General features: G+C 44.7%; 1 protein-coding gene across 2 annotated transcripts in view; it reads right to left on the reverse strand.

Annotated features, from left to right (window-relative positions):
* Window positions 1-14,710, reverse strand: part of LOC119162311 (uncharacterized) — a 511,092-nt gene that overhangs the window by 17,660 nt on the left and 478,722 nt on the right. The gene's annotated exons all lie outside the window — the stretch shown is intronic.

Consider the following 14,710-nt stretch of genomic DNA (forward strand, 5'->3'; position numbering starts at 1 on the left):
CTAGTCTCCACCACTGGAGAACATAGCGTCCTGAATTCACCACACATTCTTGGCATAGGATTGCCACTATGCAAGAAGGGACCTGTAGTTCACAAAACATTTAAAGAAAATATGCTTCCTCTTCTTATAGGTACTGGTGCCACAGTATTCTTTGTAAATAACGCTGACTTTGAGAACTTGAAAAATTTTGCACCTTGTCTTTTTCAGCGCCGAGTCTTCAAAACTATTCTGGCAAGTTGATTCCTAGTATGGGCACCTTCGAAATGGAAATTGAATACAGTGGCATCCGGGTAACAGTGACACATTACATCACAGAGAAAGGTTTCTCGCTGCTCAGCCTCGACGCCATGAAGAAGCTACATATTTATATGGTTGGGTCAACCTGAGAACTGCACGGGCTGCAAACCGACCTGAGAGCTTGGCCTAGGTAAGGCATTGTTGCATAAAGCCCAGGCAGGGCTAGGGCCTGGGCCCGAGTCTGGCCCGTCCTATGGCCAGGTCTCAAATACAGGGTGTTCCAAGAAATATGTCCAATAATTATTCAAAATTAGCAAAAGGAGGCATCTGCGCGCTACCTCCGCCGTTCCCTATATTCAGGCATAGGGCGTCTTCAGGTGCGTAAAGACTTCAAATACAGAAGTAATAAAAAAAGCTTAAAAATTAGCTTTTTATGCAATTCATAACAATTGACTTTTCATTGCGGGCATTTTTGAAGTTAATCGCAAATGCGCTGTTTGGTGCGTGCAGGTTTCACTATTGCCAGCTAAATTAGCAAGATTTCGTTGCTGTGTGGTGATTACCAGCGCCCGCCTCTCCGAAATTTTAAAGTGGATATCGACTAATTGTAGGAAGAACATTGATTCACCCACTTGACTCAACCAGCTATTTACATTAGTTAAAGAGTTAAATGTTTTAATTGCTACATTTCTGCCGCAATTAATGTTCCTTCGCATCTGAAGATTCCTTCTGCCAATGTAAAGAAAACGTTGCAGCCAGGAAGCAAATGCCTTGTTTCCGTAATTTCGAAATAATCTAGTCGCAATTCTTGAAACACCTTGATATAGATATAATGACGTGTCTACCACACACTGTTTTGTTTTCTGGTTTTGTGGGGTTGAACATCCTGAAACGACCCAGATTACGCGAGATGCCGTAGTTGAGGGCTTCGACTTATTCGATTTTTCAATTCAACTTCAATTTTTCAATTTTATTTTATTTCATCCAGAGGATGAGGGCAGGCTCGGGAGAAAAGTGACGTTTTGTCACGTGAGGAGAACCCGAGCCTCCCTAATACATGGCAAGCAACGTGGACATGGGTAAAGAAACATAGGTCATGAACATAAAGGGAATGAACATAGGCCATGAGATGTTTGGCGCAGTACAAGTCGGAAGATGCACGTACATTAATGCTATGTACAGAGACTAATATGCGTAAGTAGTTTCTTTCGGTACAAATTCCGAAGTACAATGCAAAATATGACAGAATACAAAATACTATATATATGACAACAATGCTATGCATAGAAATTCAGGACAAGTGGGGTGCATTGTCATTCACTAAAACACAGAACCACAGGTCGTCAAGTATTGTGCTTTGCTGATAACCTACACGTAATTTCAAAAAATTTTTAATGCAAGTTCCCACCGTGATATTCAGTGAAAGATGCTCTTGAATGCCATAAGGACAGGATAACCAAGTGGTACTGCAGCAACTGCTAATGTTTTATGTGCTCATAAAATGAGCGCGCTTGTATCTAGGGACAATTTTCCAGTCTGCAGATGCACTCGCATGGCTGCCACGCCTTTTACCGCCTGTGAGCTTCGTAGACTCGTCAACGTGACTCGTAAGTCATTCAAACCTTCGGAGCTGCTGTTGGTGCACTTTATATGCAAAATAAGGAAAAAAAAAGATAAATGTTCCCAATTTTTCTGTTAACAAGGTAGTTGCAAATATTTAGTACTTGGGAATCACCCAGAAGTGTTCAGCACTTAACTGGAAAGCACATCGTATGAAACAAATTTTTGCGTATTTGCTTAATTAGGAACCTGAGGGGGCCACATGCACTGACCACTGCACATTTGTTAGAATTCACAAGAATGCCTGCCGCTTGGCTCGTCGAAGCATCTCTTGAGGGTACTTCTTGTTCACTCTTCACCTTTTCTTGCCATACATCTCCTTCTCCTACATTGTCCCAGCCATGACATGAAAGCCCGCCACCACAGCCACACTTCTCTTCCCTGTTCGCACCGAGGCCTTCAACCATCGGTGACTAGGCAACCCACTCTAGTGCTTTTGGTGCCTATGGGGGATCGTGCTTCAGACAACCAATACGCCACGTTCAATGAAGAGTTTAAACAAACCGCCGGCATGATTTGCCTCAGTGTTTTAATTGACAGTTTTTGAAACCCTGATTACGCTTTTACTTTAAGACTTGAAAAATGTGCGCGACACGGGCTGATGAGATGAAAAAGGGCCCATTCTTAATCACATCCTGGTTAAATGTTGACTATATGCAAGAAACTAAGGTGACTAATTGATCTTTTCCAGGGTATCTCTAGGACTCAAATTCGGACCTGATTAAGAGTGTAGTGAAGCAGAGGCGTGTTTGTACTTGGACTGTTGGAATGTATGCCATAGTGTGGGCGGCATTGCGCTGAGCGCCAATAAAGGGTCCAGAAAAATCGTTTGACATCGTTTTGGTGACGAGGCTTATGGAACACAGCCTTCATCTCCCCAAGCTGTTGCTTCCAATCTGGGACATCTTCTTGCTGCGAGGCCATCGTGGGGCGTGCCAAAATCGAGCAGGCATCTCCTCGAGCCCAAACTACGAGAATTGTCATTGAAGTGAACTAGCTACTCCAGTCTACACAGTTTGGCCTCCGGACGCTTCCCGTCCTCCAAAGCAGGTTGATAACTTAGCTCCGCTGAATGCCGAGCTGGAAGCCTTCTCCTGACAGATAAGGAAAAGGGAGAAGACTACGATTCTGTCATAGAATATGAGTACACTACTGCCAGTGCCTTGGCCCTGCTATACACATGGACAGGCTGCTCAAGGTTTTTGCACTCTCTTCAACGGCGCATCCACACACAATCAGGGATGGGGTCCCGGAAGCGACCTTGGCCCTGGACACGCCGCAACCACTTGACACTTGACAACTAATTTTTCTCTACCCAGTTAGTTCTGGCACAACAGAAATATTTTTGTAGTGTTTGTAGATGCCACAGTTAATTCCAAAAGCACATAGTGATTTTACAGGCAGTATTTTGTTATCTGAGAGGCTCGTAACACGGATGAGCCCTTTCAGCATTCCTGGCGACTTGTGCATCCTATTGTTGTCCTGCTTTTGCAGAAGTTCCAGTAACTATGCTTAACCACATTTATTCTGAGCTTTAAAACTCTTTTTGAAAATAACAAGTCTTTAAAATGAGATGCCTTATACAGCTTCTCTGTCACTGTACCGTGTTGCATGCACCTGCATCCGACATTGTTGCCCCTGTGTCGTGGATGGCTTGTTGATGATTAGTGGAGTTTATTGGCGCAAGGGCCAGATGTGGCCAAAGAGCGCCAGAGCGATGATAATGAACTGTGCGATGTGCAGTGCGGATAAAACAGATGTGACGTGGCTGTAAATTGGCCTAAAAAGCAGTCGCTGTAAGTGCGTAAAAATATACATATAGTAAAATTATGGCAATGATAAATGTTGTGTGCTATGGAGGCATAAAAATGATTTTAAAGTGATATGTATGTGAAATAAAAACTTGGCATGGAGCAACAGTGCCTCGACAGAGCCCTTAAATTAAGAGCATGGAGGCCAGCGCTCATTGAAAGCTGCTATCACAGCGGCATCCTCTGAACAGAAAATGCGCTATGAACTTGTTGGGCTAAAAACATTCAGTGTTGGGCTTAAAACATTCGATCAATACTACATCCTTTAAAAAGCTTAAAACTGATTTTGCATCAAAAAGCGGCTCTTCACCGAGAAACATATTTGGATGTAAAGGAAGATTATAGCGGTATGCTAAAGCAAAATATTTCTCTCACTTTCAGCTTCCGGACACTCCAGGAGGACGTGGAGGACGGTTAGCTTATTACCACATCTACCACAAGTAGGAGGTTCATCGCCAGTCAGCAGAAAGCTATGGGTACCATAAGTGTGTCCTATTCTGAGGCGACAGAATAGGAAATCAGTTCGCCGTGTTCTTGTAGCGGAGGGCCAGTAACCCAACCGCGGCTTAATCAAGTGAAGCTTATTATTTATTTCTGTGTCCCACAAGCGTTGCCAGTGGTTTCCCAGTTTCTTACGTAGGAAGGGTTTTAGGTCTGTTGCAGGGACAGTAGCGGTGGGGTTAATAGCGCGCAATATAATTGACGTGGCCGTTTGGTCAGCTAACACATTGCCCTCGATGCTTCTATGGCCAGGAACCCAGCAAATAGTAACATGCTGGTTGGACATATACGCTGTACACAGAACGGAATACAGCTCAATTATTACCGGATTTCTGAATCCGAAAAGGGATCTTAATGCATTTACGACGCTTAACGAGTCTGTGAATATAATAGATTTTTGTATGTTTGATTTCCATATATGCTTCACAGCCGACAATAGTGCATAACCCTCAGCCGTAAATATACTTGTTTCCGGGTGCAGCCCACCGGATTCCGAGAAGGATGGTCCGACGGCTGCATAAGCCACTCCTGCATGCGACTTAGATGCGTCAGTATAAAACTCTACGCATGAGTAGTTGGACTGGAGTTGTCGGAAATGCATTTTAATATGTGCTTCTGGTGCATGTTTAGTGATCTCGGCAAAGGAAGTGTCACAATGTATGAGCTGCCAATGCCACGGCGGTAAATGTTTTGTTGTAAGCATAGGACAAAGTTCTAGCAGCGGAACACCCATTTCCTCACTAAAGCTTTTCACACGCAAAGAGAACGGCTTTCTCGCTGCGGGTCGATTATGGTAGAGGGTGGCAGCGGTCATATCGTTTATAGCTGAATAAGAAGGATGCTTTATGTTTGCGCGTACCTTTATAAAATAAGTGAAACTGCTATAGGATCGCTGTAGGTGAAGTGACCACTGATTGGACTCTACATGGAGACTCTGGATCGGACTTGTCCTGAAAGCACCGGTTGCCAGTCGGATACCCAGATGGTGAACAGGGTCTAGGATTTTCAAAGCACTTGGCGTTGCGGAATGATAAATTATAGAGGCAAAATCAAGGCGCGACCAAACAAGGCTTTTGTACAAGTTCAAGAGACACTTCCGATCACTACCCCATGTTGTACGTGATAGGAGCTTTAGGAGGTTCATCGCTTTCAGACATATCATTTTTACATGTTTAATATGGGGAATAAACGTGAGCTTAGAATCTGAAGTGGTTCCTAGGAATTTATGCTCGCTGCTCACAGAGGTCTCCCTTCATCGCAATATTTGGTAGTGGCATTACCCCTCGTTTGTTGAAGAAGAGTACGCAAGTACTTTTCTGGGTGTTTATTTTAAAACCATTCTCATTTTCCCATTTAGAGAATTTATTCATTCCAAGCTGCACTTGTCGTTCGCAGATAGACATATTGCATGATTTGAAACTCATCTGCACATCATCAACATACACAGAATAAAACATCGCGCTTGGAATGACTGACAGCAGGAAGTTCATTTTTACAAAAAAGAGTGTGCAACTAAGCACACCCCCTTGCGGAACACCAGTCTCTTGGGTAAAAGTTTTAGAGAGAGCATTTCCCACTTTTACGCGAAAGGTTCGGTTAGACAAATAGCTTTTAATTGTGTTTAGCATGTTCCCATGGATGCCCATGGTGGCAAGATCGCGTAGAATCCCGAATCGCCATGTGGTATCGTACGCTTTCTCCAGGTCTCAGAATACCGAAAGTACAAACTGCCTATGAATAAATGCATCTCTGATGTATGTCTCTATGCGCACAAGGTGGTCTATTGTCAACCTTCCCTCTCTGAAACCACACTGAAGGGGGTCTAGTATACTGTTACTTTCTAGGAAGTGGGTTAAGCGCCGGTTTAACATTTTCTCATATAGTTTGCATAAACAGCTTGTTAACGCTATTGGCCTGTAGGTGGCGGTCAAGGACGGATCTTTGCCTTGTTTAAGTACCGGGATGACTATCGCTTCTTTCCATAACAATGGAATATATCCTGCTTCCCACGTGGTATTGAAGAGAATTAGGAGCGTTTTTAGTGCTTCTGGGTGAAGATACTTGATCATTTCGTACGTCATACGATCGCCACTTGGCGTCGAGTTGTTGCAGTACGCAAGAGATGCCTTAAGTTCAGCTAATGAAAATGGGCAGTTGTAAGCCTCACTGGATGGACGTTTAGATTTAAGGGGTTGCCGCTCTTCGCGTTCTTTGAATCTTAAGAACGTTTCTGTGTAGTGCATTGCACTTGAGACGTATTCAAAGTGTTCGCCTAGGCAGTCCGCCTGCTCCTCCAGGCTCTCCCCTCGGCTACTTACCAAAGGTAGGGGGTGTGACTCCCGACCCATTAACTTGTTTACCCTATTCCAAACGTTCGTGTCGTCGGTGTAAGAATTTATACCGGAGATGTACCTATTCCAACTTTCTTTTTTGCAAGACGACACGTTCTTCTGGCTTGGAACTTAACCTGTTTGAAATTGTTGAGGTTTTCAGCCGTTGGGTAATTTCGGAGTAGTCTCCAAGCTTTATTTTGTCTATTGCGCGCTTTCCGACAATCGTCGCTCCACCATGAGATGCGACGTTTATTGGTCATTCCGTTGGTTTGCTTGATACATTTCACTGCAGCGTCAATAAGGAAACCTGTTAGGTATGCTACAGCATCGTCTATATTAAAATCAGCAATCTCATCTCCGTTTAAAAATGTAATTTCTCGAAACAGTTCCCAGTTGGCTGACTTGGTGTTCCAGCAAGGAAAGTCAGGCGAGCACGTATCTTCTTTTGTTAACTTTAACATAATCGGGAAGTGGTCACTCCCAGAAGGATTCTTGAGAACGAACCACTCCAGATATGAAATTATAGCACTCGAGACAATACTCAGGTCTATAGAAGAGTATGTGTTGTGTGTAATGCTATAATACGTTGGTTCTTTTTTGTTTAGTAGACATGCACTTGACGAAAACAGAAAGTGTTCTATTAGGCGTCCTCGCGCATCTAAACGGGAGTTGCCCCATAGCGGATTATGTGCATTTAGATCACCAACGACTATATATGGCGGAGGAAGTTCATCAATGAAGCTTTGAAATTGTGTCTTTGAAAGTTGATAGCACGGGGGAATGTAAATAGAGGTAACTGTTAGTAGCTTCCCGAACAGCACTGCTCGGACAGCAACTGCCTCAAGAGAAGTTCAGAGGTTTAATTGCTTACAGGCAACACCTTTATTAACTATTATAGCGACACCGCCCGACGAAGCGGCAGCGTCGTCACTGTCTTTGCGGAAGATGCCATAATGCTTTAGAATGTTTGTTTGTGCGGACTTGAGATGTGTTTCCTGAACACACAGCACCTTTGGAGTATGTTTATTAAAAAGTTCTCTAATATCATCGAGGTTATGGAGAAGTCCTCTCACATTCCACTGTAAGATCTGTGTATCCATTTTAGATGTGTTTTGTGCTGTGGGCTCAAGGATGGAAAATTAGCTCACGGACCCTTTCCGGGGGCCATGACACGAGATTTTTATTTTTTGGATCGGTCGACGGAGTCGCGCCAATCCTTAGGTGCTGGCTGCACCCTCACCCTCGGTGTCGTGTCCATTGCCTCTTGCGAGGCGCTGGACACGCGCTCTTGCGAGCGCTGCATTTGTTTTGAGGGCCTCGCCTCAAAAGACGAGACCTTCGCGGCCCCAAGCCCGGAGGTCGGTGGGTCTTTCTTGGATGGTGGAGCAGCACTGGCTGCAACCGCCGAGGGGGCGGATGGCGTCACCGCCGGCTCACTACGCGTGTGCCAGACAGGTGCCGGAGGCCGTCGTGGCGCTGCCCCCTGACGCGCCACTTCGGCAAAGCTGGTTTCTGGTAGGCCGGACACCTGCCTTCGTGCCTCTCTAAAAGAAATGTTTTGTTTTACTTTAATTGTGACAATTTCCTTTTCTTTTTTCCAGCATGGGCATGACCGTGAGTATGCGGCCTGCTCCCCATTACAGTTCGCACAGTGAAGAGAGTTTTCACAGGCATCTGATGCGTGTTCTTCAGCACTGCATTTCGCGCAAGTTAGGCGGCCTCGGCAGTTCTGTGAACTGTGGCCGAACCGCTGGCATTTGAAACACCGGAGAGGGTTTGGTATATATCGCCTCACTTGAAGCCTGATATACCCAGCCTCAACGTAGTCGGGCAGTACACTTGAATTGAAGGTGAGTATCAGGTGCTTAGTCTGGACTTCTTTGCCATCACGCCTCATCCTAATTCTTTTCACGTTGATGACATTCTGTTCGCTGAAACCCTCCAGGAGTTCAGTCTCCGCCAGCCCTAACAGGTCATCATCTTAAACAACGCCACGGCTGGTGTTCATGGTTCCGTGTGTGGTTACTATTATTATGGTATCTCCAAATTTCACTAGATTAGGCAGTCTCTCATATTGTTTCTGGTCGCGGAGCTCCAACAGGAGGTCACCACTTGCCATTCTTGATGCTTTATATCCTGGGCCAAAGATTTCCGTCAAAGACTGATACTAGAAAAGGTGAAAGTGTTCGCACTGATTTGCCAGGTGCATCAGCGTGGATAACATGGAATCGGGGAAAGAATACTCCCTGGTTACCAAAAAGCTGGAAGACTTCATCGGTGCGCCCTCTTTTCTGAGGGCGATCAGGGAGCGGGGGGAAAGAACAAGCCATATGTAAATGTTTACTTTCGGCAGCGGCGCCAGCCACCCACCATGGAGTCCTACAAGGGGACGCTGCAGGGTCTGTAAGCACAGGACCTGCAGACACCACCTGTACACCACCACTATAAACGAATATGGTGTATCCAAGCTAGGATAGCCACACAGGGTTAACCCTTGCCGCCAGGAAACACGGAAGTCAATGGAAGTGAGTAGAGGACAGGAAAGATTTAAAGTGAGAGAAAAGACGAAGATGTGAGGTGGAGACAGGAAAAGGCAACTGCCGATTCCCCCTGGGCGGGTCAATCCGGGTGTGCCGTTTACATGAAGCCGGGGCCAAAGGGGTGTGTTGCCTCTGCCGGGGGCCTTAAAGGTCCAATAAGCCAGCGTCGGCTCAACGCCCAGGATCCCCTTTTCCACGGACGTGGCAAAGCCACCCACGGCTAGGCGTTGGAGGGAGTCAAAACTCCCCCGTTAGCTCGGGTCCGTGGTGTCGCTACACACCAAACGCCTACTTGCGCAGGCGCCCCTGCGGGGGATGGCTTGTTACTATTATCAACAATTTTTATTTTTTTTAACTGTAGCTGTAGCCTAATTTTTGTTATCATCAAGCAAAGAATAAAAGATAATTTTCTGGCTCACAGTGCTTCGCGTTAGTCGGAGTGAGTGCCTTAGCCAGAGCCGATTTTCGGCCGAAGTCCACAAGGTTGTCACGCAGTCACTGTCACTCGCTAATGTACTCGATAATCACTCCACTTGGTTTTTTTTGTCTTGTGGCACAACATGAAGCACAGACCGCCCAAATCATGATTACGCATGCTTACGTGCATTATGAAGATGACAAAAGATGTGCTGTTGTGAACATTGGGGATGTTAAAAGCTTCAAGCCTTACGACGATTTTAAGACAGCCTTCCACAGCGTCCAACATGGGGAACCTCATTTCTATCGCATCAGGATTATTCTCCTCGAAAGTAAGCTTGCTTCAAATTAGCCGCTATATTTTACTATTTTGTGTGTTTGCATATGTGTGTACGTGCATGAGTGAGTGACGATATAGAGCATGTGTGCGACAGACTGCACCCCAGCTGTCGTCATACCTAGATGTTCCTTGTTCATTAATCTCACAGATAGTGTTTCAAAGAACCTTGAAATGCTATGTCTTGCTTAACATTTTACAATGCTATATCGCACCCTATCAGTGAAAAATTAAAAACGATTGCGCCTATGTAGTCACCGAGAATAAATATTGGTGTCTGTCTAGACGTCAGACAAGGAAACAAGGATTGTTGGCGTACATGTCATCTCGTTAGCTGTACTTTGTGTGGTTTTGCTATGAATATATTTCCAGTCATGAAATTTTTTTCTACCATAATAAAATACTTATCTAATTTTGTGCTGAAAGGCCAAAATTAAAATTTGAAACTAGAACTCATAGCTAAAGAATGCTCCATGTTTTGGGTATCACAGCAGGGTGCTGGCATAGTATCAGCATAACTTTTTTTGTATTTTTCAGGTACTGAAGATGACCTCAAAATAAAAATGAGGCACAGGCGAGTGCAAATTCCAAAAAATCTTTGATGGAAGCAACAGTGAAGACAGCCACGAAAGCATTCAGGTAAGCATAGTTTTCTTATAGCAGTGATGTCTCTTTGGCACTTCTTAAAGGGGAAGTGACGTGATATGTATGTGATGACATTTCCTTCTCTTACAGACACCAAAAAATGAAAAGCAGGAAGATCCCAATAATGTGCTGCTTGACCTACTGGCATACAAAAAACAAGTGGGCTCACGCAAAAAGGGCATGAGCAGCGAAGCAGCCCACTGACTTCTGCCCAGGAAAAAGAGGCCCGTCTCAGCGCTATAGTGAGGCAGCAGGAAGTAGAGCTGAAAGACGTCAAAGCTCTTAATAAGAATCTGCAACAGAAGCTTATAGGCACAAAGGATTCTAGGCAAGGTAAGCAATCTTTCGTGAGCATAAAGAACAGAGTGTAAATAGTAGCGATTATATTTTTCTAAAAGTATATTCAATTATTAAAAGGTCACCAGTGTTCTAATGTGTTTTATATTTCTCATGGTGCAGCCAATTCGTCGCAGGCACTGCCACCTGCCTTGCCAGCAGTGTTGTCACAGCCACATACTGCTGAACCATTGCCTAAAAAGCTGGAGGTGCCGGACTAAGTATGCAACTTCTGCTTCATGAGTTTTCTAGAACCCATCAACTGGCATAAGCTTGGTGTATTGTATTGAAAGTTGTGATAGCATTCTTTTACAGGCTGACATTCAGAACGTATTGAGGATGACAACGTGAGCACGGCAGCGTATTCAAAGCAATCCTAAAAACTCTCTCTTTGCAAAAGACCTCATGACGGCATTGTGGAGCGCCACTGAGTGTCTTGAGTAATGGAGAGGCATGAGGCGCCTACCAAACGTGGAACGGCGGTGACGGTGCACGAGAAGAAGAAAGTCAGTCGAGCGCACACGCACCAGCCATGTAGATGCAAGAGATTGATAAGAGAGAGGCTCGTGGCACGGACTCAAGCGCCGGGAGGAAAAATCCCTGAATATGAGCTGACACTCTGTGTTCGGACGCCAAGCTGCAAAAACGTGTGAAATGAGCAGCGCTACCTCGACAAGAGCAGCATGACCGCTCTGTTCTGAGGATGTCGGCAAGAAGAGCTTGAAAAGTGGCCGTTGATCTAGGAGATGGTCTTAAGTGGGAATGCCCGGACTGCCAAGCAGTTCCTGTTGGACTTGCACCTGCCCCATATCGCACAAGATTAGGAGCAGCCCACACTGGTCAGCCAAGTGGCCGCGTCAGCGGGGAAGTCCTTGGTGAGGGGGCCTAGCGAGGCCGAAAATGTAGACAAGCACCGAGACACCGGCAATGCGGAAGAGTGGATCGTCAAACAGACGCGCGTACACACCGACGATGGCGAGGTGGTACCACTTCGTCGTAGCTCCATAGGTGGCATATGAAGAGTAAGAATGTTCTATTATTGCGAGAGCGCATGAGAGAAGTCATCGAGACACCATCTTGGCTAGGGACAGTTTATGTTTAAAACTGAACCTGTCCTGGATTTGCATCAATTCCAGTTTTGCTTGTATAGCCGATTATTGCATACATACTTGTTTCATTTTGGGGAGTGAATTCCGAGTGTCAGATTACTGTTTGCCGTTTTGTTTCCTGTGATGAAGTGTGTTTGCTTTGCCACGAGCCCTCCTCTCCCGTTGCCTCTCTCTCAATTCTATCCGATGCAAGCGCTCCAGAGATAAATCCGTGACACTGAGTTACTTGGATGGTTTCTATAGGGTAACTGCCTGCTAAGAAATCTTTTATGGTTTGTTTTATTTTGGTCTCTAAGCACCTTTGCATCATTTAATTATTGTCCACGCTTCCGTGGCCGTCCAAGGAAGGAACCACTGTTGCCCTGGGAAGTGTCATCAGTACGAGGTGAGTGAAGATTATTCATTAAGTCTAGTACTTATTTACTGGGTGCTGCCTACGAATAATTGAGTTATCAGCATATTGTGTGTATATTTTTGCTTTTGTTTGACAGAATGAAGCAAGCAGCGATAAGAAAAAAAAGGGCTGGTGACCGAGATCAAGCCAATAGCGTTAAAGCAAGTGAATCGATTCTTGGTGAAGAAGCTGAGCAATATTGGAAAAAAAAGGACTATAAGGTTTGCTAGCCAGCTAATTGCATTCTAATGTTTCAGGCTTGTGAGACAAACTTGCAAAATAATCATTTTGCCTATTCGTGCAGTTTACAATGCATGCCCTACATTACTCGTGTGCAACAGCACACAGAAATTGTCTGCAATTACCTTTCCAGTATTTTAGAGACTAGGAGTATTTTGGAGACCAGCAAATTGTCTGCGCTTTCCTGGTTTTAGAGCTTTTGCTATTTATTGTGCTTGCACACTCATTTTACCTTTTATGTCTTCACTGTTTCTATCAGGGCAATCAAGGAGCTGCCGTGATATTTGCAGATCTTCCCGGAGAACTTACAGCATTAATCAGTCGTGATAAAATCCTTTATTGTGTATTTTAAATTGTGTTTTATTGCCAATTACTGCTGCCGATGGGTACAATAGGTCACTCTAACCAATTGGTACCAACTGTGTACCCGATTGGCCTGTCCTACAATAACCAAGTGGTTGCTTTCCAATAGGACCCATTGTGTACTAATTTACAATTGGAAACTTTCCAATTGAAAATATTCAAATTGAAGTCAATGTTTTTTTGTTTCTTTTTTTTACTGGGAAGGCACCTACCTAGCACGAGACCGCCGCTGCACCGTACAATGCAAGTTATCCAAACGCGGTCAAGCATGCCCAATGTTTACCTCAGGGGCAACTGAAAGTAGACGTGCAGAAACCGAATGTGCTTCTGACACTGCTATTTATGTCACTACGAATGACATGACTCCTGCGCTATCTTCTGATATTATCCTTCAGACTTTACGCACTTGGACAATGACCCTGACGTGTTGCTGTTATGTATCTGATAATTAGGACAACGGGAGAGAAGGAACACTCCTACGAGAACACGTTTACAGGAAGCAACAGCTCGCTCGTATTCGAGAGAGGGATTTGGTCACAAGTGCCTTTCGTCATCGGAAACCTCAACTTACTCGACGCACAAAGGTTGTGAGCGTTACGCTTCCAAGTCAACACAACAGCATTTTAGTGCAGATAGAAGCTGTCGTCATTCCTTACATCTGTGGTGACGTAATTGAATCTTGATACAAATGAACTTCACAGTCATGCAGAAAATAAATCATTTGCGAATACAAAGTTTTCCCCAAGCATCACCTGTGAAGCTGCAGTAGAACTTCTAATTGGGTAGGATCAATTGTGGAAAGTAGTGCTAAATATAAGTTGGGTGTAGGATGACAGAGCGTTAATTGCCATTAACATGAAAATGGGATGAACTTTACAAGGTCCACCATCCGTTGAGGAGCAAGGTGCACAGTATGCGAGCAGTCATACCTGCACCCTGCGAACAGATGTCTACGATGGCGTGGATCTCTCATACTCATCACAACGGGTTTCGAGCTTGATACCAGTGGTATTGTATAAAAGCCATTTGCAAAGAAAAATATCGACATAAGAGGGTTTAACAAAGCCATCGATGTCCGAAATAGTCGCAAAGAAGTTGTGCTACCAAGAACATCAGCGAAGAATTATGGCAGTGTTCGCATTTTTTTGAAGAAAGAAAGAAGTGAACCTTGTGTAAAAAGTATGAGGCCACGCAAGAAAAAGGGAGATGTGGAGAAGATCGCAACTCATGAAATATCAGAAGCGTCAAAGTCACCCTTGAAGTCAGCTCTCCCTTCGTCAAGGTGAAACTTGAGTAGACGGCAACTGGCCTGAATGTATGCTGCAATATCAGCATTATGAACCCCTCAATTCGAGTGACACGCATCAACACCGTTGTCATGGGGGCCTTCAAAGCACTCTCGTTGAGCTATCTGAAGGATTTTGGTACACCAACATGTTAAACAAGTGCGCAGTAATTGTGATGCCTGGGTGCGATTATCACTCTATGTCCCCTTAACAGCTACAATGCCATTCCAAAAGACCGTGTGTCCCGATCGAAGCTGCTTTAAGTCAACAAGATCGACAGTATTATGCCTGTTGCGGCTAGTAGAGACTATCGTGAAAGCATATATTATCGTTAAACATGTGCCAGTTAGAGCAGTACTCATATGTGAAGGGGCTTGAGGCTAACACGCTTCGGAAGACTTTCTGTCCTTTTACTACGCAGAGTTTCATTTTACGATAAGGAAGACACGCTAAAGACAGATATTCGTACGCAGTCGAGACTTTCGAGACATATTAATTTAGGACTTCTCTACACTCGTGCAAATAACCTGAAAATTGTAGC

Source organism: Rhipicephalus microplus, chromosome 3 (genome assembly GCF_043290135.1).
Source record: "Rhipicephalus microplus isolate Deutch F79 chromosome 3, USDA_Rmic, whole genome shotgun sequence".
Taxonomy (NCBI): domain Eukaryota; kingdom Metazoa; phylum Arthropoda; class Arachnida; order Ixodida; family Ixodidae; genus Rhipicephalus; species Rhipicephalus microplus.